Source organism: Petaurus breviceps, unplaced genomic scaffold (genome assembly GCF_028583685.1).
Source record: "Petaurus breviceps papuanus isolate PSGF00001 unplaced genomic scaffold, PetGlider_PUasm1.0 90752, whole genome shotgun sequence".
Taxonomy (NCBI): Eukaryota; Metazoa; Chordata; class Mammalia; order Diprotodontia; family Petauridae; genus Petaurus; species Petaurus breviceps.
This window is the reverse complement of record NW_027187336.1, coordinates 14,707,515-14,729,733: the sequence shown is the minus strand read 5'-3', so window position 1 is coordinate 14,729,733 and position 22,219 is coordinate 14,707,515. Positions and strand designations below refer to the sequence as shown.

General features: G+C 39.3%; 1 protein-coding gene across 2 annotated transcripts in view; it reads right to left on the bottom strand.

The window, feature by feature from the left end:
• Positions 1-4,220: 4,220 nt before the first annotated feature.
• HNMT (histamine N-methyltransferase) overlaps positions 4,221-22,219 on the bottom strand; it is a 162,041-nt gene continuing 144,042 nt past the window's right edge. Inside the window, exon 8 of one of the 2 annotated variants that reach the window (XM_069067859.1) lies at positions 4,221-4,309. The gene's annotated coding sequence lies outside the window, so the exon portion shown is untranslated. Of the gene's footprint in view, positions 4,310-5,878; positions 6,162-22,219 lie in introns of those variants that run through there. The other variant, XM_069067857.1, reaches the window with a different exon arrangement.

The following is a 22,219-nucleotide window of genomic DNA, read 5'->3' as shown; positions in this document are numbered from 1 at the left end:
CTGTCTCTGTCTGTCTGTCTGTCTGTTTCTCTCTCTCTGTCTCTCTGTCTGTCTCTCATTGGCAGAACTTAAATAAAGGACAAATTCTATACAGTCATTGAGTATGATCAGAGATCATCTAGTCCAGCCCTCCTATTTTGCAACGGAAGAGTCTTAGGCATAGAAAAGTTAGGGAATTTGCTCAAAGTCACAAATGCAGTAAATGTCAAAGGCAAAGCTTGAACCAAGGGCTTCTTATTCCAGAGTGTGTCTCTTTCTAGTGGGCTATGGTACCTCAGCCTTTTCATGGCTCAGCTGCTGGTTCCAACCATTTCCATCTTTCAGACATTTTAATTATGTCTTAGTTCTCAGACTCTCTTGGTCATTTGTAAGGGAGTGAGTGTCCAAGCACCCCACTAGAAAAATGCTTGCACGTGCCATAGATAATACCATAACCCTTTTTCTCCACTAGGACCAATAAAGTTTGAATATTAAAGTACTGCAGTGTTACTATTTAGACAGCTATAAAGACCACTTCACAGAATCACTGACCTTAGAGATGGAAATGACCTTAAAAATCCCATTGTCCTCTTCCCACACTGCCATTATATAGATGAAGAAATTGGGTCCAGAGAAATGAACTGATTTGCCCAAGGTAACATAGCGAAAGTATTTTTTTTCCTTTACATCAAACTGTCTCTTGTTCCTAGCTATACATTTATTTCTCGGATTTTGAGCATTCATATGAGGAAACCTGAAATTGTTCCAGAAAATTGACATGATTTGATTTTAGGGCATTTCAATTTTACATGTTTTGTTCAAACTATTAAGTTTGACAAAGAAAAGTTTGGCTTAATACCCAGCAAGTCAGCAGGGATGTCCATTCTTATTAGACATTACATTTGGGGCTGATGATGGGTGTAATTGGACTCAATTGTGTATTTTAACAAAAAAAATCCTCATTATTATATAAGACTAAAGAAGATGAATATTTGAAAAAAGAAAATCTGAAGCACTAGCGATGCCACATAAAAGAACAAAATATTCAGTTAGGTTTTAATATTTGGTCGATTTAATTTTACTGAAACTAAACTCATCAGCCCCTCATGAGAAGATTGGTGCATAAAAGCATATTTATGACAATCCATTACTATTCACAGTTCAGTTTTAAGAAAACAGACAAAAGGGTTTTTTAGTAATGAGAAAAGTTAAATACCTGTACAACAAAGGTTCATTTAACAAACAAACAAACATCTATATTCTGCAGATCACATTTTCCCTGCTACAATAAATGCTTATAACGTGACTGATAGTGAATGAATGAATGCATGAATGAATGAATGAATGAAAAAGTAGTTGACAAGACTCTGTGAAATCTAACCCAACACCACAAAACATCATATTTCAGGAGAGCCACTCTCAATCTTCTAGTGATAGAATTTAATTTTCTTTTCTTGATTTTGTGGCCCTGTACTTCCTAGTCCAAAAATGTTTTATTTAGTTTCTTCTTAATTGGAACATACAGTCCATATCCAAAAGCAGTAGTACAAAGTCACTGTCAATAGCACTTAGAGTTTAATTCATTTTTTCAGGTAGTAGAGAGGTAGGTTATGCAGTACCCCATCCCCACAGTCCAGATTGTGGCTGTAGTTGTTACTTACATAGCCATAGTTATGTACATATCATATTACCTCCTCCCATCCTATTTGGGAAATTGTTCAATTCTTCTAATTACCTTAAACTATTTGATGATTTAAAAGTCCATCTTTGTAATGGCAATATTCTCTTGGTGTTGGTGTATATAGCATTAGTTCATAGAACATCCTGATTCCAAAATAGTCAGTGTAATGGGGAAGAGGATTCTGGTCAATCTGATGAATCCTACAATCAATGATAAGAATCTAGGTTATGTAGCTTGCTGTAGGCATCTGAGGAGCACCTCCTACGGAGGCAGACTTGTTCACCTGAACTTTACTGAAAAGATTAGGCTAACTAAAGGTCTGGAGGATGAGTTCTTGTTAGAGGGTCAGTTTACACTCTGGTCTATAAATGCAATTTGTAAATTGACTTGCCCCTTTCCTTTTCCTGAGCTTTCTCTCCATTAGACTCCCAGACAAGAATTCAGTAAGGCAAGAATTTGTCCTCTGCCCACTTCTACTCAAGAGTATAAAATGACAACTTATCTGAGAAGCACATGGTAAATGATTTGCTTGCCCAGGAAAAACTGAAGGGTCAGTTTCTGGACCTCCCCTTCCTAACTGCCTTCTTCTTTTTTATGTTTCCTTCTATGAGCATAGGTCGTCTACCAACGATCCTTCTCAATCCAGATGTTTCCTGTTTCAGAGGTTACTTCATAGGCAAGCCTGAATTTGGGAGTTAGGGTTAGATATTCTGAGGTGGGTAAAATAAAAGATTCCTCTTATCTGATATCTGATATCCTTATTGTACACTGAATGCTCTTGAGGGGAATGAGGAACCTGTTACCCACATTTGGAGGAAACTAGATGTGAGTTGTACCTAAGCTTTATTCTACTTGCCCTGGACTCTTATTCCCAGATTAAAGGCAATGAGTAAAAGAGAGAAATAGATTCTTCTGGAGTCAGCTCCCAAAACTGGTCTCATGTCTACATTGATCCCAGTAGGATAAGGGGTTAAGGAAATGTGGGAGTTGGTTTGGTCACTTCTTCTCCAATAGATCTCTCTAGCACAGAGGCAATTCAAAATAGAGGTGGAAATTTCTCAAATGAGAAGTGTCATTATTATTATGATTATTAATGTTACACTATTTCATTAGTTCAGAGTAGATATCACGGGTATCATTTTTGGATAATTTGAGGTTGTATTAGATTGTAGTGCTAGGGAATGGATTAATGGACTGGATGACTAATAAAGATCTCCTTCAGACCTAGGCTTTTAATTTCCTAGGTAGCCAGAAGATTCCCCTCTGCCAGATTCTGGTCTTAATAAATATTTGTTGAATTAAATAAAATAAAATTCTTGTAAAATATCAAGGTCCAGGGAGATGTCTGAAGTGGAAATAACTAGTTTGGAACCATCACCTTTTTTCTACTTTTATAAAATGATTTGTTATAAATAATGAGCTCCAATGTAACCAACTACTCGCTTTGCAACTATTTATAATTAAATAAATGAAATTTATACAACAAAATGCCATCAAAACTTAATAGCTTAAAAACCCTTAATAATAATAAAGCCAAGAGAACGTTGTATGTGGTAATAGCAATATTGTTTTAAGAACAACTTTAAGTGACTAAATCATTTTGACTATTATAAATACCCAAATTAACTATGAAGGACACGTGAAGGAATATGCAGTCTGTATCCAGAGAAAAAACTGATAAATGGAAGTATATACAGACTGTTTTTTTTATTTAAAAAATATACTTATTTGTATCTAACCATAGCCATCTTTGAGGGTTGAGAATAAAAGGGAAAAAAGAAAGTTACATGATAACTTTATTATATATTTAAAAGGAAAAGCAAGTTGTACATAATTGATTTGCAGTTTCATGTGCAATCATCTTTTTTTCTTTTTTACTGTGTTATGGAAATGCTTGTTTTATTTCTTAAATTCAGAATAAAGTAAATACAAATTTAAAAAAAACCTTAATAATGCATGCCTTTCAAGTTTCCTTCAGGCTTCTTTGTCATTCATTTTTCTTCTTGCCTCATATACTTGTAGTTGGAATGTACTCTATGTGAGTCTGTTTTTTCCCCCTCAGTATTATTTCATTAACTTTCACACACACACATTTTCCTATATTCTTGTACTTGTCAATATTAAGTGGATTATAGTTTTCCATTCTGTGAATGTATCATCATTTGTTTAATCACATATCTATGGTTTGCTCTTTAGATCACTTTTACCAGCTGGTTCACCCCCCAAAGTTTTGACTTTTACTCCCTCATCACAAATGTCCTGCAAAATCACAAGTTTCTCTAGCAACCTCCCTTCAAATCACTCCATACCCATTTATTTATTAAGCATCTGCTATAATACCCATTGAGAGCGTGGATAGTATAATGACTGGGCAGTCACAACGGAGACAGAAAGACCTGAATTCAAGTCCTGCCTCATACACATTAGGTGTGTTACCAGTGGATGCCATTTAACCTCTCAATGCCCCAGGCAACTCTGTGAAACTGTAAGGTATAGAAAAAGAGATGTGAACCTGCATTGTTGGAGATGATTTCCTACTTTAAAATTTCTCTACGCTGATGAAATAACAGACATAGAAGATTCTTGCATTCACACCTTCTGAATTAACGAAACTGAGTTTTGAGGTGCACGTCTCTGCAATGAGCCATCCTAGAACACAAAAGAGAGAGGGAGCCACCTTTAGGAAGGAGGAGGGAGGTGAGCCATTGTCTAGCCTCCTAATGTCCCAGCAATTCTTGGGGAGAGCCCGTCTTCTGTGTCCCTAGTACTGGATTAAGCATTGTGGGAGACAAAATAGGAGAATAATGCAAGACCACTGTCCCTAGAGAGACAGGACACAATCAGAACAATAGCAGATAATATAAGGTGGCATGTAACTAAGTGCTATAGCTGCCCCAGGGAGTGTCTAATCTGAGACAGGAAAGAGCACCATGGGTTCAAAGACAACATGTAGTGGGCCAGCACCTGAAGGATCAATAGTCTTTGGACAGATGGCAAGAAAGGGAGGAATGTAAACTCAGCAAGGCCAAAGATTATTTTATTTTTGTCTTTAAATCTCTAGCTCTTAGCACTGTTTGGAAGATAATAGGTACTTAATTACTTTTTGGCTGATTGACATTTTAAACAAGAGAAGACAGAGTGAGCAAAGGGATAGGGGTAAGAATTAGCAAGACCCATTCACAGAAAAGAGGTAAAGATGGAAATAGTGACAGGCCCTGCTATTAACAGGCCCTTAGCTTCAGTTTGACAAACTAAGTCCGGCATCCCAGATGCATAGAGTTAGGCCCAGGGCTCTAGTGAGCAGGCTGTTTAGACAATGTCTTTGCAGAATGACTGGGAAAACATCTCACCACTTTCCTTCCATCTACCTCAACCTCCTGGCTCCCCAAGGATGAGGAGACAATTGCTTTACCCACAGGCTGGCAGCAAGTGGGGCTTCGGAGGCTCCTGCCAAATTAGCACTAAGTAGAAACATTTATGAAAAATGGGCCTGACTGAATAGCCATTGATTTTCCATAAAGGACCAGTGATTGAAAATGAAAAAACAAACAAAAGCGTGAAATGGTGTGTGCGGGGCTCTACCCCTCCCTTTTCTCCCCAGGTGCTGGCTTGGAGGTACACTGCATCCTAGCTCTCCCCAAGGCCTGCTGGGACATTAGGAGGCTAGACAATGGCTCGCCTCCCTCCTCCTTCCCAAAGGCGGCTCCCTGTCTCTTTTGTGTTCTAGGATGGAACATTGCAGAGGGGTACACCTCAAAACTCACAGTTTCATTAACTCAGCAGGTGTGAATGCAAGAGCCTGCTATGCCTGGCAGAACTTCTGCAATCCCCCAGGGATTGATAAGGAAATGACTTTGATGGATCACAGTTGCATTGGAAACACAGCATGGGGAGATTAGTGTGGCTCCAGCCAGTGATTCTGCGCGGGGATTGGGGTGTTGTTCTGATGAGATAATTTTTCTCATTAACCTTGATAACTCTTCGCTGATATACAGATCTACTTGCATCAACACAGAAAGCTTCTCCTTGTCTCCCCCACCCCCAAGACAACTCAGAGCCCTATTCTTTGCCTGCAGTGTGGCTACCAGTGCGACTGCATTATACACCTTTGGAGGGAGGTTAGGCTGTGGGGGGAGAGTGTTTTCAATAGCCTGCAACTGTCCTTCCAGTCATAAAGGAATCACAGAAATAGAGATGTATGAAGTCAAAGTCCAGATGTTTCATCTATAGGTTTATTATTGAAGGAATAGGATCCTAGGTAGAAAGTACACTGTTAAGGTATTTCTTGAATTTGTTCTGAGTCCCATGTTTAAAGGGGAAGATGCCAATCTGCAGGATTGTTTTCATGAGGGTTCTGGTCTTGAGCCTTTAGGGGTTCAGAAGGGGGTAATGCATCCTGAATGTTTTCTTTTCCTCCTTCCTGCTGGCCAGTCAGAAGCCCATATGGCAGGATGCTGTTCCTGCTTCCTTTTACATAACACAGTGAACTTGAGTGAGGAATCTAGAAATATAATTAAAATAAAACACAACCTTAATTCTCTAATCTGGATCAGGAAAAATTATACTTATGATGCAGAGGCAGAGATTTCAGGAGGCTGAGAGACCTTATGTGCCCTGGGAAAAGGGGATGAAGAAGTGACAATCTGTGTTGTCATTTCCTCTCTTTGTGAGGGCTGTGTGTGGAAAGCAGAAGCCAGGGACACAGTCCTGAAATCAGTGAAAGGAGGTATTGTGTCCCTTTAGACAAGTGGGAATCACAGGATCATAGATTCCAGTCAATTTAATGAATCAAATACTAAGTCAAAAACATTATATTAAGTACTAGGGATAAAAAGACAGAAAGCATCTCAACAAACTCACATTTTTTAGAAGGGAAAGAGATGCACAAAGATAAGTAAATCAAAGGTATAGGGCTATGCTCTTGAAGCATTGCCTAGAAGACTGAGAAGGGTCCTAGAGTCAGGAAGACTTGTCTTCATGAATTCAAGTCCAGCCTCAGATTGCTGTGTGACCTAAGTCATTTAATTCTGTTTGCCTCACTTTCCTCGTCTGTGAAACAAGAAGTGAATGGCAAACCACTCCAGTATCTCTGCCAAGAAAACTCCAAATAGGGTCACAAAGAGTTGGACATGATTAAAAAATGACTGACTGAAAGAAGACTGAGTCATTAATTTACTTGCCTAGGAGGTTGTGATTGGCCAAGTGTGTGTATGGGGCAGAACTCAAACCCAAATCTTCTTAGCTCTGAGGCAAACTCTCTATTGTCTAATAGAGAGATGTTTATCAAACAATTTCAAGTGGGAGAGATAATTGGCAGGACTCCAGAAAGGCCTTGTGTAGGCAGCAGCTCCTTAAGTTGTGCTTTCAGGATTCCAGGAATTCTAAAAGTTGGAGATAAAGACATGGTAGGGGCAGCTAGGTGGCACAGTGGATAGAGCAACTGGCCCTGGCATCAGGAGGATCTGAATGAAAATCTGGCCTCAGACACTTACTAGTTGTGTGACCCTAGACAAGTCACCTTGATTGCCTCAGAGGTGGGGGAGGGGGTTGCATCGCAGATATGGGAGGACCACCTGTACACAAATAAATGATTGAATGTCATGCTTCAGAAAAAGCTACCAGTTCCGTCTTTCTCTAACAGAATGCATGAAGGGGAACAATGTGAAACAAAACCAGAAAGGGATGTGGGATCCAGATTGTGGAGAGTTTTAAGTGCCAGACAGAAGATTTTGAATTTCACCCAAGAAGCAAGAAGGAGCTATTGAATATTCTTGAGTAGCAGTGTATGTGTTCATGAGTACATTTGTGTGTGTGTGTGACATGATCAGATCTCTGTTTTAGTGATATCATTTTAATGGCTATATGAAAGAAGGGTTAGAAAGACTAGATCATAGGAACTAGACATAGGAATCACTTAGGAGGGTATTGAAATAATGCAGGTGAAAGGCAATAAGGAGATGATTGTGATATTGTTGAGGTAAAATTCACAAGATATGGTAACTATCAGGGGGAGGGACTATTGAGGATTAGAGAAGAGGAAAAGATAGTAGATAGAGGTCATCTCATCTAGCCCAAACTCTTTATTTACCAAAACGATACTATAGGAATAGAGATGTATGCTTCTCCTGCCCCTCTAACATGTGTGACTCCCTCGGCAAGCCCCCTAAGGCTTATGGCATACTTGGAGTCATCTTCTATTCAAAGTCATAACATGTGAGTTCCTAACAAAGTATTTCTTTTAACAAAAGATATTTAACATACCATCATAGAATAAGTAACAAGAATGATTTTTCTCATACCCACAGAGGTGCACTCTACCACAGATTAGCACAGTCACTGGGCAAAGGATGTACACAGGAAACACCAGGTTAGGAAACATGCACAGCCACAAGTCCTATTTCTAATGCTGTGGAAGGACCCATGTCCCCTGGTGATGTCACTGAGATACTTTTTGCTTCTCTCTGCTGGTGATCTCTGCTGATCGTCATCTCTGTTGCTCCCTACTGGTTATCAGGTATTCTCAGCAATACAATGATCCAAGACATTTCCAAATGACTCGTGATGAAAAAGACTACCCATCTCCAGAGAAAGAGCTGATGTCTATATGCAGATAGAAGCATACTATTCTTCATTTCCTTTATTATTATTTTTTTAATTTTTGGAGGGGGGGAAGTTGGGTCTTCTTTCACCACATGGCCACTATGGAAATGTTTTGCATGATCATGTCTGTATAACATGCATCAAAGTGCTGACTGTCTCGGGGAGGGGGGAAGAGATGGAAAGAATTTGGAACTCAAAATTTTAAAAATGAATATTAAAATTGTCTTTACATGTAATTAGGAACAAATAAAATATTTTTTAAAAAGATATATAGTGGCAAATTTTTGTGCTTATTCTTCCATTATCATCAGGGATTGGGTGATTGACAGTCCAGAGTAGCCACCAGTAAACACGCAAAACAACTCCCCATACAATCCACTGATCATTTGGTTTAATAAGGTTTACTTTCAAAATACAAATGTCCTTGGGTTATTAAGATCATCAGCATGATAAAGGCTTATTTTTAAATACAAATACCCCTAGATTATCAGGCTCCTAGAATAAGTAGTACAAATACAAGAAAAAATAATACAAATCAAGAATACAAACATCATAGATATAGAACTGGAAGGGACTCTAGAAAATCTAGTCCAGTCTCTCATTTTACAAAGGAGGTAACTGAAATCTATGGAGCTCAAGTAACTTGCTCAAGGACATACAATTAATTCTGGAGGTGGGATTTGATCCCAGGTCCTCAGACTTCAGAGACAATGTTCATTCTTGTTCACTCCCATTTTAGTATTAGTCACTTCACTTAGATTAATCAGTTCTTTCCCTTTAAGACCTAGGTGAAACTACTGATGGTGAAAGTCTAGGGACAGGACCAACATCCCCTGGTGACATCACTGAGACACTTTCAGACTCCATCAGTTCTTTCTCTGGAGGTGGATAGAATTTTTCATCACAAGTGGTGATTTTGTCTTTGGAATTGTCTTGGAGCATTAGGACTGGATAAATTCTCACCACTCCTCTAAGAGATTCCTAACATGTGTGTGTCCACAGTCCAGTGCAGTATAGAGACGCCTTTTCAAATGTTTTTAGAATTATAAAAACAAAGCACATAGAATTCCAAAGGAAATCCATCATATTGTGATAATTATCAAAGTAGGGGCATCTAGGGTGAAGTAGTAGATAGAGAGCTGGACATGGAATCAGGAAGATTCATCTTCCTGAGTTCATATCTGGCCTCAGACACTTAATAGCTGAGTGACCCTGGGCAAGTCACTTAATGCTTTTTTGCCTCAGTTTTATCATCTGTTGAATGAGCTGAAGAAGGAAATGGCAAAGTATTCCAGCATCTTTGCCAAGACAACCCTAAATGGAGTCACAAAGAGTCAGACACAACTGATAAACGACTGAACAACAGCAGCTATTAAAGTATTTAGGAAAAAACAAAACAACAAATTCATGTACTTCAGGTTAAGAAGCCTTGCTCTAAGTCCTGATATTCTGAGTATAATTGCTAAGAATTCAAAAGGTTGTACCAGTGAAAACAAAGAGGTGGAAGAATAAAAGGGATGAAGAGAGCTAAAGGGTTAAAAAAAATGACATTAAAAGCACATTTAAAGAGCTGAAACTTTTGAAAGGCTTTGTTCTATCTGTGGGATTTTAAGTATTTAACCTGGGTAAGGAGCTTACCACCCTGCAGAGGGCAAAGAAGCTGCAGAAACAGGGTAATAGAACAGACTCTGTTGGTGACAGATAGTTCAAAGGGAAAGAAAATCATATTCTCTTTCCAGGTTAAAAAAAAAAGACAAATACAAGCTACTTCCAAGTAGAAAGAAGGCTTGATTTGCCCATTTGTCCAATGCCTTGTTCTTCAAAAAAACAAAACAAAACAAAACAAAAAAGCAACAACAAAAAACAAACAAAATAAAAACACATAGGACCAGAAAGCACAAAGGTCATGCATTGAGTAGTCTCAATTCAGTGGACAAAGCTTCCACCTAGAATCGAGATCCTGCCAGTCTACACAGTCAGAAAGAATCTGCATGGGGATTTCACAAGTCAGAACTCATGCAAAAACTAACCTGTAGTGTCAAAAATATAGGGCATTGATCTGGAAAATCTTAAGTACATCAAAAATAATGGCTCCAGTGGTAAATTAGATACTTTTTTGTGTCTACTTGAAAGAGCAAATATAAAAAGAAAAATGAAAATTGGTTTGAGGTTTCCAATTAAAAATTAGAAATCAGGCAAAGGCTGATCATTCCTTTTTTTTTTTCCTCCAAGCTTTTTCTGGGAAGGAAGAGTTGGTTCAATTGTTTACAATGTTGAATGTCCCATGACCAAATCTGAGAACTCAAACTAAAAAACTTTAGGAAACTATGATTTCATAAGACTTCTAATGACACAGATGGCAAATCTTTCAGTGCCTTCATAAATGCTTGATGACATACTTTGTTGTCTGCTTCCAGAGGTGAGGAACCTGTGGCCTCAAGGACACATGTGGCCTTCTAGGTCCTTGACTGCAGCCTTTTTTTCCCTTCTTTTTGGAGGGAGGAAGGCAGGGCAATTGGGGTTGTAAGTTGCCCAAGGTCACATAGCTTGTAAGTGTTAAGTGTCTGAGGCCCAATTTGATCTCAGATTCTCTTGACCCCAGGACTGGTGCTCTATTCACTGTGCCACCTACCTGCCCTGGCTGCAAGCTTTTGACTGAGTCCAAGTTTTACAGGACAAATCTTTTTATTAAGGTGATTTGTTCTGTGAAGTTTGGATTCAGTCAAAGGGCTGCACTTGAGGACCTAAAAGGCCACATGAGACCTTGAGGTCACGGTTCCCCACCCCTGGGACCATTGCCTCTACCTCCTCACTATTGGTAAGCTGAACTCTGTTCTTGGGTCCGTTGGCTCACAGGTCAGTTTTTACCTTATCTTGGAGGGATCTTCATGTTATATTCAACATGCTCCATGTCCTCTCCTTACCCTTACACTTTTTGGATACCCCTTTATGAATTATCTTCTCCATTTAAAAGTAAGCTCCATGGGGCAGCTAGGTGGTGCAGTGAATAGAGCACTGGCCCTGGAGTCCAGAGGACCTGAATTCAAATCCGGACTCTGACACATAACATTTACTAGCCATGTGACCTTGGGCAAGTCACTTAACTCCAAATGCCCTGCCCTTCCCCCTCCAAAAAATAAAAACAAAAAAAAAAGTAAGCTTCTTAAGAGCAGTATGTTGCTTGTTCATATGTATATCTCTAACTTATAGCAAATTGTTTGGTACAATCTGAATTTTTAATAGATAACAAAGCACTGAGCCTGGAGTCAGGAAGAAGTAAATTCCAATCCTGTCACTGATTAAATCAATATCAAATCACTCACTGATATTTATTATCTGTGTAACCCTGAACAAGTCATTTAACATCTATTTACTTCAGTTTCCTCAACTTTAAAATAGGTATAATAATAGCACCTGCCTCCCAGGGGGTGGTATAAGGATCAAATGAGATGATAGTTGTAAAAAAGTACCAAGCACATATTAGGCACTTAAAACATGCTTGTTCCCTAACTTTCTCACTCTTCTCTAACCTCTCTACTTCCCCAGATCACCACATAATGACCAGTTCCTCAGTGTGAACCATTCTACATTTAGCTTGGCTTGTTGTCAAATGACCAATATACATGAACTAGAATAGATTGATTGGAATGCTGTTCCAGGACACCAGAATTTAGACAGCATTGATAACACTGTTTTCAGGGTTATGGCAGGCTCACCCCCAACGTTAGCTTCCTCTTTGGTTCCCCCAGGCCTAAATAAGTTTAGCACCCTGCCCCACCCTTTTCCCTAGATGTAAAAAATTCCTAATTATGGTTCTTTAGAAAATATAGTCTATTGCTGATATTGATTTAAATAATTTCTTTTTCTTTTAACCTAGTAGGACCTTTATGGGTTTGTGCTCCTCTGGCATAGACTTTTTGAGCTCCGAGTCATTTCAATGACACAATGAGGGATCAGAGAATCCATAATTTATTATAAAAAGAAAGCAGTTATAAAAGATGATGGTGGAGATAGCTGTCTAATGAAGACTTTTGTAAGTTTTTTTTTCTATTTTCAGATAAATATGAAGGCACAGGGAAAACTTTGGAAAAGAAAGGCAAACAACAATTAGATCCTATTTCAGATGGTACTTCCTGACCCAAGCAATTACATAGACAAAATTGGGTTGTAATTATCAAGTCAGCATAGTCTGTAGCTAAAGGATATTGAATAAATCTCAACTCAGATACAGGTTTGTTTTTTTAAACATTTCGAAACTTCAGTTAGTGAGAAAAGTGAATTGAATAAGATTAAGACCACGCTTTGTCTAATCCTAAATAACAAAAGTGAATCCTTAGAGGATTCTGGCCTTTTAGTCCTACTTATCTTGGAATAGGGGCAGCTGGCTGGTGGTGCAGTGAATACAGCATTGGGCTTGGAACCAGAAAGATCTGAATTCAAATCTTATGTCAGACACTAGGCAAGTCACAAACACTATTTGCCTCAGTTCCTCATCTGCAAAATGGGATACTCTGGAGAAAGAAATGACAAACTATCCCAGTATCTTTGCCAAGAAAATCCCATGGATAAAATTCTATGTGGTCACATAGAGGTAGATACGACTGAATGACAGAGGAACAACATCTTGGGATATGGACAGTTCAGCAATTTTCATGAAAGAAACTCTCGGAGTTATACTTGAATGTAAGTTTAAAGTGAGTAAGCAATGTGATGTGGCCAGTAAGGAGGCTCATGGCATGTTGGGCTGACGTAGGAAAGAAACAACTTCCAGAACAGGAGTACTATGCACTGTGTACTCTGCCCTGGTCAGAGCACATCTGAGGTACTGAATATAGTTTGGGCAGCACAGCTGGAGAGTCATCGAAGAATTGGAGAGGATCCAGAGGAAGGCAATCAGGTTTGAGGCCTAAAGTATGTCACATAAGAATTGGTTTCAAGATTTGGGGAATTTTAGCTTATAGTTGTACTTGATGAGTGGATTTAAGTATTGGGAAGATTGTTTCATAGAAGATGAATTAGATCTATTTTGGGGGACCCCAGAGTTGTAAAAAATAAGACTATTTATGTTTGATGTCAGGAAATAGAGAATAATGTAGAGATTGCAACATATAATCAGTGAGGAACCTTGAAAAAGAACAAAAGTAAAAGGTGTTATCTGTGAAGTATATGTGTTGAGGGCAAGGAATGACAAGTGTATTGATAGTCTGAATACTCTACTGATATCTTTGAAATGTCAGCAGAAATCAGTATAGGTCTTAGCATGTTGGGTGGGTACCTTCTGCCAAACCTAGGCAATGACACAGCCAAGAGATGATTAAGGCGGATAATCAGAGATGGCTTATGCTCTGTATAATAGAAGACGCAAATTAAGAAGAGCACAGGTCAATATGAGTATTTCAGATACAAGGAAAAAAAACTTCCTAACATTGTCAACTAAAAGTAGATTAAAAAAAAAAACCTTCCTAACAGAACGGTACCAGTGGAGGAGTGAATGAGATATTCAGGGACTAGCGCTTTGGTGTGAAGGTTTGCCAAATCCTTTTCAGGACTGCTCATACATGTTTGGTGTCCACCTGCCTCCCAACTCTTCTTACCTGTGTCTCCAAGAAGCTATAGCATGCATTGCAGCCACACCCTGGTCAAACTATCTTGGCAGACAGACCGACAGTCCTCAAACCCATAGGTGAGTTAAAGGGGGTGTCTACTCCAAGCACGTGAAGACTTCCTCCTGCAGAATGGGTGGATGAGAACAATTTGCTCCATCAGCTATGAAGGTGAATGAAGCAGGTGCTGTGGAACACATGGAGCTCAGTCAGTTGGCAAAGATACCAAGATCATCCACTGCATCTAGGGCCATTACCAATCATGTTGGCTTTTGTTCTGCCACTGGACTTCAATGACTGTGGAAGAGAGTGAGACTGATAACTTTGTGCAACTCTGCCTCACTTAAATCCAGTTCCTGTGTGAGTCATGATGATTGGTCCTCTTTGGAAATGAAGGATGAACAACGACCAAAATGGAAAGTGTCACCTTGGCAATAGCGGGTTGCCTCTCATTGGAAATTTTCAAGTAGAGACTGGATCACCATCAGTCGAATTTATTATAGCATGGATTCCTTCTCAGAGAAAGGCAGGATTAAATGTCTGCTAAGGTTCCTTCCAACTCTAGATTTTTGAAGTCCTTACCTTTAAAGCCAATTCTTTCTTTACAATTTTTTCCCCTCCTTAAGAGATGAGAAATTAAAATTGTATTAAGACTTAACACTAATGCCCTCTTTCCTCCAAGGGAGAGACACTGAACATTCCATAGTTTTCTGCCTATAGCTCACACCCTTGGGATATGTACTCTCATCCTTCACTTGTGATAGGTAAGCTATTAAAAAACAGAGAGAAAAAAGGAAACACAGGACAGCCTGAGGCAGGCAGAGAAGTGCATAGAGGCAGAGGTAGAATGAGCCTCACAGATCAACTGATCCAAGCCCCTCATTTTACAGAAGAGGAAACTGAAGCCCAGAGAAGGTGAAGTGTCAAAGCTGGTGACAGAATCAGAATTGAAAGCCAGATATGAAATCAGTGCTCTTTCCATTCCTCCACAGGGAACCTCTCAAGTGGTGAAAAACTCATTGCTTGGGGTCACCTCAGTTGTTGTTTGGTTTTTTCAGTCATGTTGGATCTTTCATGGCCCCATTTGGGATTTCCTTAGCAAAGCTACTGGTATGGTTTGACATTTCCTTCTCCAGCTCATTTTGCAAATGAGAAACTGAGGCAGTCAAGTGACTTGACCAAGGTCATACAGCTACTAAGAATCTAAGGTTTGATTTAAATTAAAAAAGATGAGTCCTCCCAACTTCAAGCCTAGTACACCATCCACTGTGCCACCTAGCTGCTGCCATCTCAGTATCCCAAACCATAAATGATGTACTTGGTCATGATTTTGAAGTTTAGTCGTTTTTCCCCATGCTGAATTGTCTTTTTGTGTGAGACTGAAAAACTACTCTCTGTCCATCTAGGCAGCCACATGGATTATCAGACAAGACAATAGCCAGATGTATTCCAGTTGTTACCTTAATTTGTGAATGTATACTATGCCCTCAGCTCCCTGTGTGTCATTCTATGGAAACCATGTTCCAATTTCCTAATGCAAACTCTAATTCACTGGAAGCTGACCATCTAGCCTTGTCAGCTTGCTTCAGACTGCCTGGCCTTGTCCCCAGTGACTGGTTCAAGGATATAGCCAACAAGTCAAAAATGGTTAAGAGTTTGAGGGAAGGCTTCTATGCCAAGTGAAAAAATCTCTATATGTTACATTTGATTACATTTGTCTGACCTTGAACAATCCTAGGAGCCAGAGCAGTCATTTCAGTTAAGTAATTTAGTTTAAATTGCTTAATTAAGAAATAAAAATTTCATGGAATTCCCTAGATTAATTTGCACTTATACTTAAGAGCATCAACATTTATAATCAATTTAAAGAGGAAATAGGCCTACAGTATTTTATAGTTTGCAGTGAAACCTAATTGAATTCATTTGGGCTAAAAAGGGAAATACAGAAAGATCTGATATATTTTTAATTTCGCACATCATAAGGAAGATAATAGGCATTTAATCTTTGTGGGGCATGTGTTTTTGGACCTGAAATTGCAAAAATGGTGGATCATGCTGGTTCCCCTCAATTCCCCTAACATAGTCCAATATGGGAGGCAGACCTTGGTTAGATGGAAGTAAGTGACATATAAGCAGTGTTGGTTTTATACATAGGCAGAGTAGGTGCCAATCTCCTTGATGTGATTTCAGGGTACCATGAGGGCCTTTCACTCTCCTTCCCTTAAACCCTCCCTCACATGAGTACTTTCTTTCACGTTGATTGATTCTTACAATTACTTTTTAACAAAGAACAAAGACTTTCATAGTGAGTTAAGACTTAAAATGCAAATTTCCCTAGGAAAGGTGACATATTGGCTTACAATTACATCAAGATTTGGAGGACTACAATGGATATTTCCTGAGAACAGATATAGATATGAGAACAGCACTTTTAGAAATTGGAGGAGGGAGAGGAGAGTCAAAAAATTGGGGGGGGAGGGAGAGAGGGGAAACCAATGTTTTTTTTTTCCTCCATAAAATATCCTTAAAGTTTAGATCTGAGTATAAGTCCTTCCGCCCCTATGCCTGTCCCTTCCCTCATCCCCTCCACCCCCAAAAGTCATCACTAGCTAGTCACACACTGAAAGGACTAAAGGGGTTGCTCTGAAGCATGGATAAAAGAACCTTACAACATACTGTAAACCCCAGGAGTGAAGAATGACAATAGTGGAACCATGATTTTTTAGGAAATGGGAGGTGGGCTGGAGGGGGCACTGTTTCAACATATAAGTGTATTTACCTAGTAATTTGATCATTCTTTTTGACTTCCTAAAGGCCTAACTTCAAATTTCAATCAACATGTCTTTACTAAACATTTGTTATATGCAAGTCACCATGATAAAACTAGAAATATAAAGTCAAGAAAGAAAGAGGCTTTACTTTCAAAGTATTCATGGTCAACTAGGAGGAATTTACATGTAGCCAGGTAAGCAAATTAATTATAAAGTAAGAATTGTAGAACATAAGAGATCCAGACAAAGTAATTGTTTTAGAGTGGAAAGGGTGTATTTCATTGCACCTGGGCAATGGGTTAGCACAGTGTCAAAGCTTGCTAAGATTAAAAAAGACGATAAGGGCCTTCCATCTTGAAAGCTTACTTAGCAGCGAAACGTTATGTTTCCCTTAGCGTGAAAATTATATTATTCATGCACTTAAGTGTCCTTAATTCTACTCTTTTCAGTCATATACACAAGGATCCACGTTTCATGGTGGATGAGCGCTAATAAGGGCAAAATGTCATTTCCCCATCTTGTGCCAGTTCAGATCTCCCAAAAGCACATTTCCTAAGCCTGTGTAGTTTTATACTTATGAATAACACCACAGAGCAGAAAAGTAGTATGAGTCTGTTTGTTCATTTTTGTCATTTATATTCCCTTTTGGGGCTCCGTTTCTGACTCCTGCTTCTCAATCTCTTCTTTGGACTGGCTAGTAAATTAGTTGGTAAGGAGACAAGTTTTGCTATCTTCTTTTTCTCCTATTCCTGTATCTTTACTAAGAGACATTTTAGCCTTTAATTATTTATGGCCTTGCTTTTTAGAATGGTCCCTGGTCAGTATGATCCTGGAAAAACTTCTTATTTTATACAGACTGAAGTCCTTTTAGAAATATGTAAAAATATTGCCAAGCAAGGAAAAACTTATAGATGTATTTCTTGGGTAGTTCTTTCTCTTACTAAGTCTCTCCCAAACGAGGATTTTGCCTTTTTTAGTTGTATTAGACAGCAAAGCTTTCTTAAAATGCAAGGCAGAGAGGAGCTTTTATGTAGCTCTTCCTGATTCTTAGTCCAAGACTCTAATCACTATGTAATATAGCTGTGTCACTCAATGAAATCACAGATACTTTACTGAATGTGTACAGTAGGTAGTTTATAGTGTGTGATGCAACAAAAGGATAAGTTAAGGGGTAGAGAAGCTTTAAGTTAAAGAAGAGGCCAGCTGAGGTAGCTCCGGGCAGGTAGGTGGTGCCAGGAATAGGGCACCAGGCCTAGAGTCAGGAAGATTCCTGTTCTTGAGTTCAAATCAAATCTTGGACACTTACTAGCTGTGCGACCCTGGGCAAGACACTTCACCTTGTTTCTCTCAGTTTCCTCATTGTAAAATGAGCTAGAGAAGGAAATGGCAAACTATGCCAGTATCTCAGCCAAGAAAATCCTAAACGGAGTAATGAACAGTTGGCCACAACTAAAAAAATGACTGAACAACGATAACACATGAGGCATGTCTTTGATTTTTCTTATCAAAGAAGCAACATCTTTGGAGAGATGGAAGAAGGACGTACCTTGGGGTCTAGCAGAGAAAAGTGAAAGTTTAGAACAGTCCCTATAAGGTGTGAAATCTAATCAATCAGAGATGACTAAAAAGACTACTGTGCAGCATTTAAGTCCCAATTCTAATCCAATCCAATCAGCATTTTAAAAGCACCTACTATGTACACAGAACTGGACTATGAGCTAGGCATAGAAGAAATCAAAGTGAAAAAAAAACAGTTCTAATAAATATTTCTTAAATTAGTGAATTAATGTAGCTCCAGGTCCATAGATACTCTGGGATCCTATGTAGTACCATATTATAATCTAGCCAGGGTGTCCCCTTGCCACAATATCATTTACACAATTTGGCAGAGAGGAAAGTTCACTTTCTATCTCTGTGCCAGTGGGCATGATGCCATGAAAAGAATTTTAGATTTGAAGTCAGAGGACCTGCATCCAGATTCTGACTTTGTCATTTTTTTTTACCTATGCAATCTTGTCCAAATTGCTTAACCTTAATGGGCCTCAATTTCTTCATCTGGGGTGTTGGGCTAGGTCAATTCCAAATCTATGATCTATCACTACACCCAATAGGAAACAAAATGAAGACCGGCTACTATTGAAATCAGATCTCTCCTCCAAGAAAGTAAGATTCTTGACTCTTCTTCCCACTTTTTCAGTATTGGGATCTACAGCTTCACTGAGAAAACTGTGTGAAGAAAGCTCAGTTCTTAGGAGTGTGTGGTACAGGGGAGACTGTTCGAACTTGGAGTCAGGAGTGCTGGGGTGTCCTACCTGTGACACTTATCAGCTGTGAGACTATGGTCAAGTCACTTAAAATTTTTCATCTTTGGTTTTTCCCATCTGCAAAATGGAGATAACAATACTTTAACTGTCTCTAGCACAGGGTTGTTAGAGGTGAAAGAAGGCTTCTTAAAAACAAATAAACAAAAAAGTTTCTTAATCCTTACTGATCCTTTTCAGAGCAGAGGGATGGAGAGAAAGAACCAGTGAGATGTTTGGTACTCCACACAGCCTGGTGATTGCAATCATAGAAGTGCTCTTTTCTATAGGCAAGGTCAACTCTGCAAACAACTTGTCTTCCATCTCACCTCTCCATTTCGAGACTGGACCCTCCCTTATGTTATGGCATCTCCTCCCCAAGTTTTCAAGGTCTTCATGCTTCTCTACTGCTATCTAGGTCTTCCTACCTCTTCCAGTCAATGAGTCAATCAGCAAGAAATTTTTAAGCATCTACTATATGCCAAGAACTGTGCTTAGCAACGAGGGATACATACCGTGTTTCCCCGATAATAAGACCTATCCCGAAAATAAGCCCTCCCCTTACTGTGTAAGATTCCTCTAAAATAAGCCCTCCCCCGAAAATAAGCCCTATTGAGATTGCTACTGTAGTGAAGGTGATCCCCTGCGCTACATGCTACATTACGATACCTTCTGTATGCACCGTCGCCCCCCCCTTCCCACATGAAACTCACGCCGCGCTCCGAGCTGCATCCAATCAGAGCTGCAGCAGTGAGCGCATCATCCTGTTCTTCCCCAGTGATTTGCTTGCTGGCACCATTGAGAGCAGTGCCGCGGAGGAGAGCTGAGGCAAAACAACATAAAAACCCGGTATGTAAGAGGGAGTGAGGGGGCATGATGGAGGATAAAAAGGGCATGATGGAGGAAAAAAGAAGAACTCAGGGGGCATGATGGAGTGAAAAGAAGGACTGATGGTCATAATTTTATTATTCTGTCTGTTTTGACCCCCAGACATGAGTACAAAAAGGAAGAGCTATACTGTTGAGTATAAGAAAGCAATTGTAGAGGAGTCACATGGCAAGAATCTTGCAGTTTTCTGTAAAGAAAAACTCTTGGATCTTCAAATGGTCAGAAAATGGAGAGCAGATTATAATAATCTCAATCAACAGGTGGATGAGGGAAAAGGGAAAAAGCGCAGGTCTGGATCAGGTCGGCAGCCCTTATATCCTGACTTGGAGATCCTCATTGGTGAATGGATTGCTGACAGGAGAGCAAAGGCCTTGGTTGTACGCAGGGCTGATATTCAAGCATTTGCCCTTTCAATGGCACCAGAGTTTGAAATGGTCTCAGAAGGATTCAAAGCATCACAACACTGGTTGGACGGTTTCCTTCAACGGTATGAACTGTCCCTAAGAAGTTCAACAACATTGTTTAAGCTGGAAGATGCTGAAGTTATTAAACGTGCACTTGCATTCAAGTCCTTTATTGATAGGATCGACATTTCCAAGTACCAAACCTGCAATATGATTGCTATGGATGAAACTGCAGTGCTTATGGGACAAGGATCTCAAACAACAATTCATCACAGGGGTGCAACGTCAATCTACATTCCCACCACTGGCTATGAAAGTGTACGGGTCACCTGTGTTTTGGCAATTCGTTTGGATGGAAAGAAAGCCACACCTCTAATCATCAGTAAGGGCAAGAAAGATAAGATTGAACGTGTACCTGGCATTTATGTTCTTGAAACCGAAAAAGCCTGGTGTACACAAGCCGTTATAAGAAAGTGTGTTGATTTAATGCTGCCACTTGTTATGCGAGGTAACCAAAGAGGTCTGATAGTCTGGGATTCAGCCAGCACTCACCACGCTAAAGAAATGAAGAACTTCCTTGCAGAGAGAAGAATAGACAAGTAATGATTCCTGCAGGAATGACTGCCTATCTCCAGACCCTTGATATTGCAATAAAGAAGCCATTCAAGGACCATTTGCGCATGGAAGTCAATGACTACATTGAAAATAGAATGGAAAGAAATCAGCGTGGAAACTTTGTGAAGCCCTGTCTGCAAGAAGTCGTGACTTGGGTGAAGAAGTCATGGGATAAAATTACTGACAGCTGTGTCACCAAGGCACTACGAGCAGGTTACCTGGACAAGACATATTCATTTAAAGAGAGCTATATTGCTGGACATGACAGATTGGCTCCACTTCTTCTGAAGGAAATGGAGGCGCAAGACATCCAGGATGGAATTCAGGGTATGGACACTTATGACGATGTTGTTGAAGAAGATGACATGATCATTATTGAATAAAGGTACATTTTTTTGTTCACATTTACCTGTTTATTAAAATTGCTGTCAATGTTCATTAAAATAAGCCCTCCCCTGAAAATAAGTCCTCTGGTGTTTTTCTGTCCAAAAACATTATAAGACAGTGTCTTATTATCGGGGAAACACGGTAAAAGGCCAAAAGACAGATCTTTCTCTCAAGGAGCATACAGTCTCATGGACTTCTTTGAGGATTAAGGTACTACTAGCCTTTCCTATTTCCTACCATTGATCTCAGTTAGCTGTCACATTGAGTAGTATCAGCCAAATGTAGCCATACTAAGGTGTTGATGATGAGTAATAAATGAATGTGTAACATCTGCCACGGCTATTTGACTTAAGTTAAAGGAATCATGTACAGGAACAGTTGGTATGGGAGATATCTGTGAGAAGGTGTGCTGGAACTGTAAGTCTAGAATTGCCAGGTGATGGAGGGGACTCAAGAGAGTGAAACTGAAGGTTTTTCAGAGGACTGACCCATACTTGTAAATCTGACCAAGACAAGAAGAATTGGATGAATCAGAATTGATAAGGGAGATCCATAAATTCCTCTATTTGGTGTTTTTCCTTTTTTTTGTATATATGTTTTTTTAAGGTTTTAAAAAATGAATTAATTTTTAGCTTTTAATAATTACTTCCATAAGATTTTGAGTTCTGGAATCCACCACCTCCTCCCTTCTCCAAGACGGTGTGTAATCTGATATAGGCTCTACATTCATATTAAACATATTTTCATATTATATCATGTTGTAAAGAAGAAATAGAACCAATGGGAGGAACCATGAGAAAGAATAAACAAAACAAAACAAAAAAAAGAGAGCAAACAGCATGCTTCAATCTGAATTTAGACTCCATGGGTCTTTCTCTGGCTATGGACAGCATTTTTCACCTTGAGTCTTTTAGACTCAAGTATATAATGTATATAATGTATATAATCTTCCAACTCCTTAGGGAGTACCCCTAAAAGGGGGAAAGTGAGG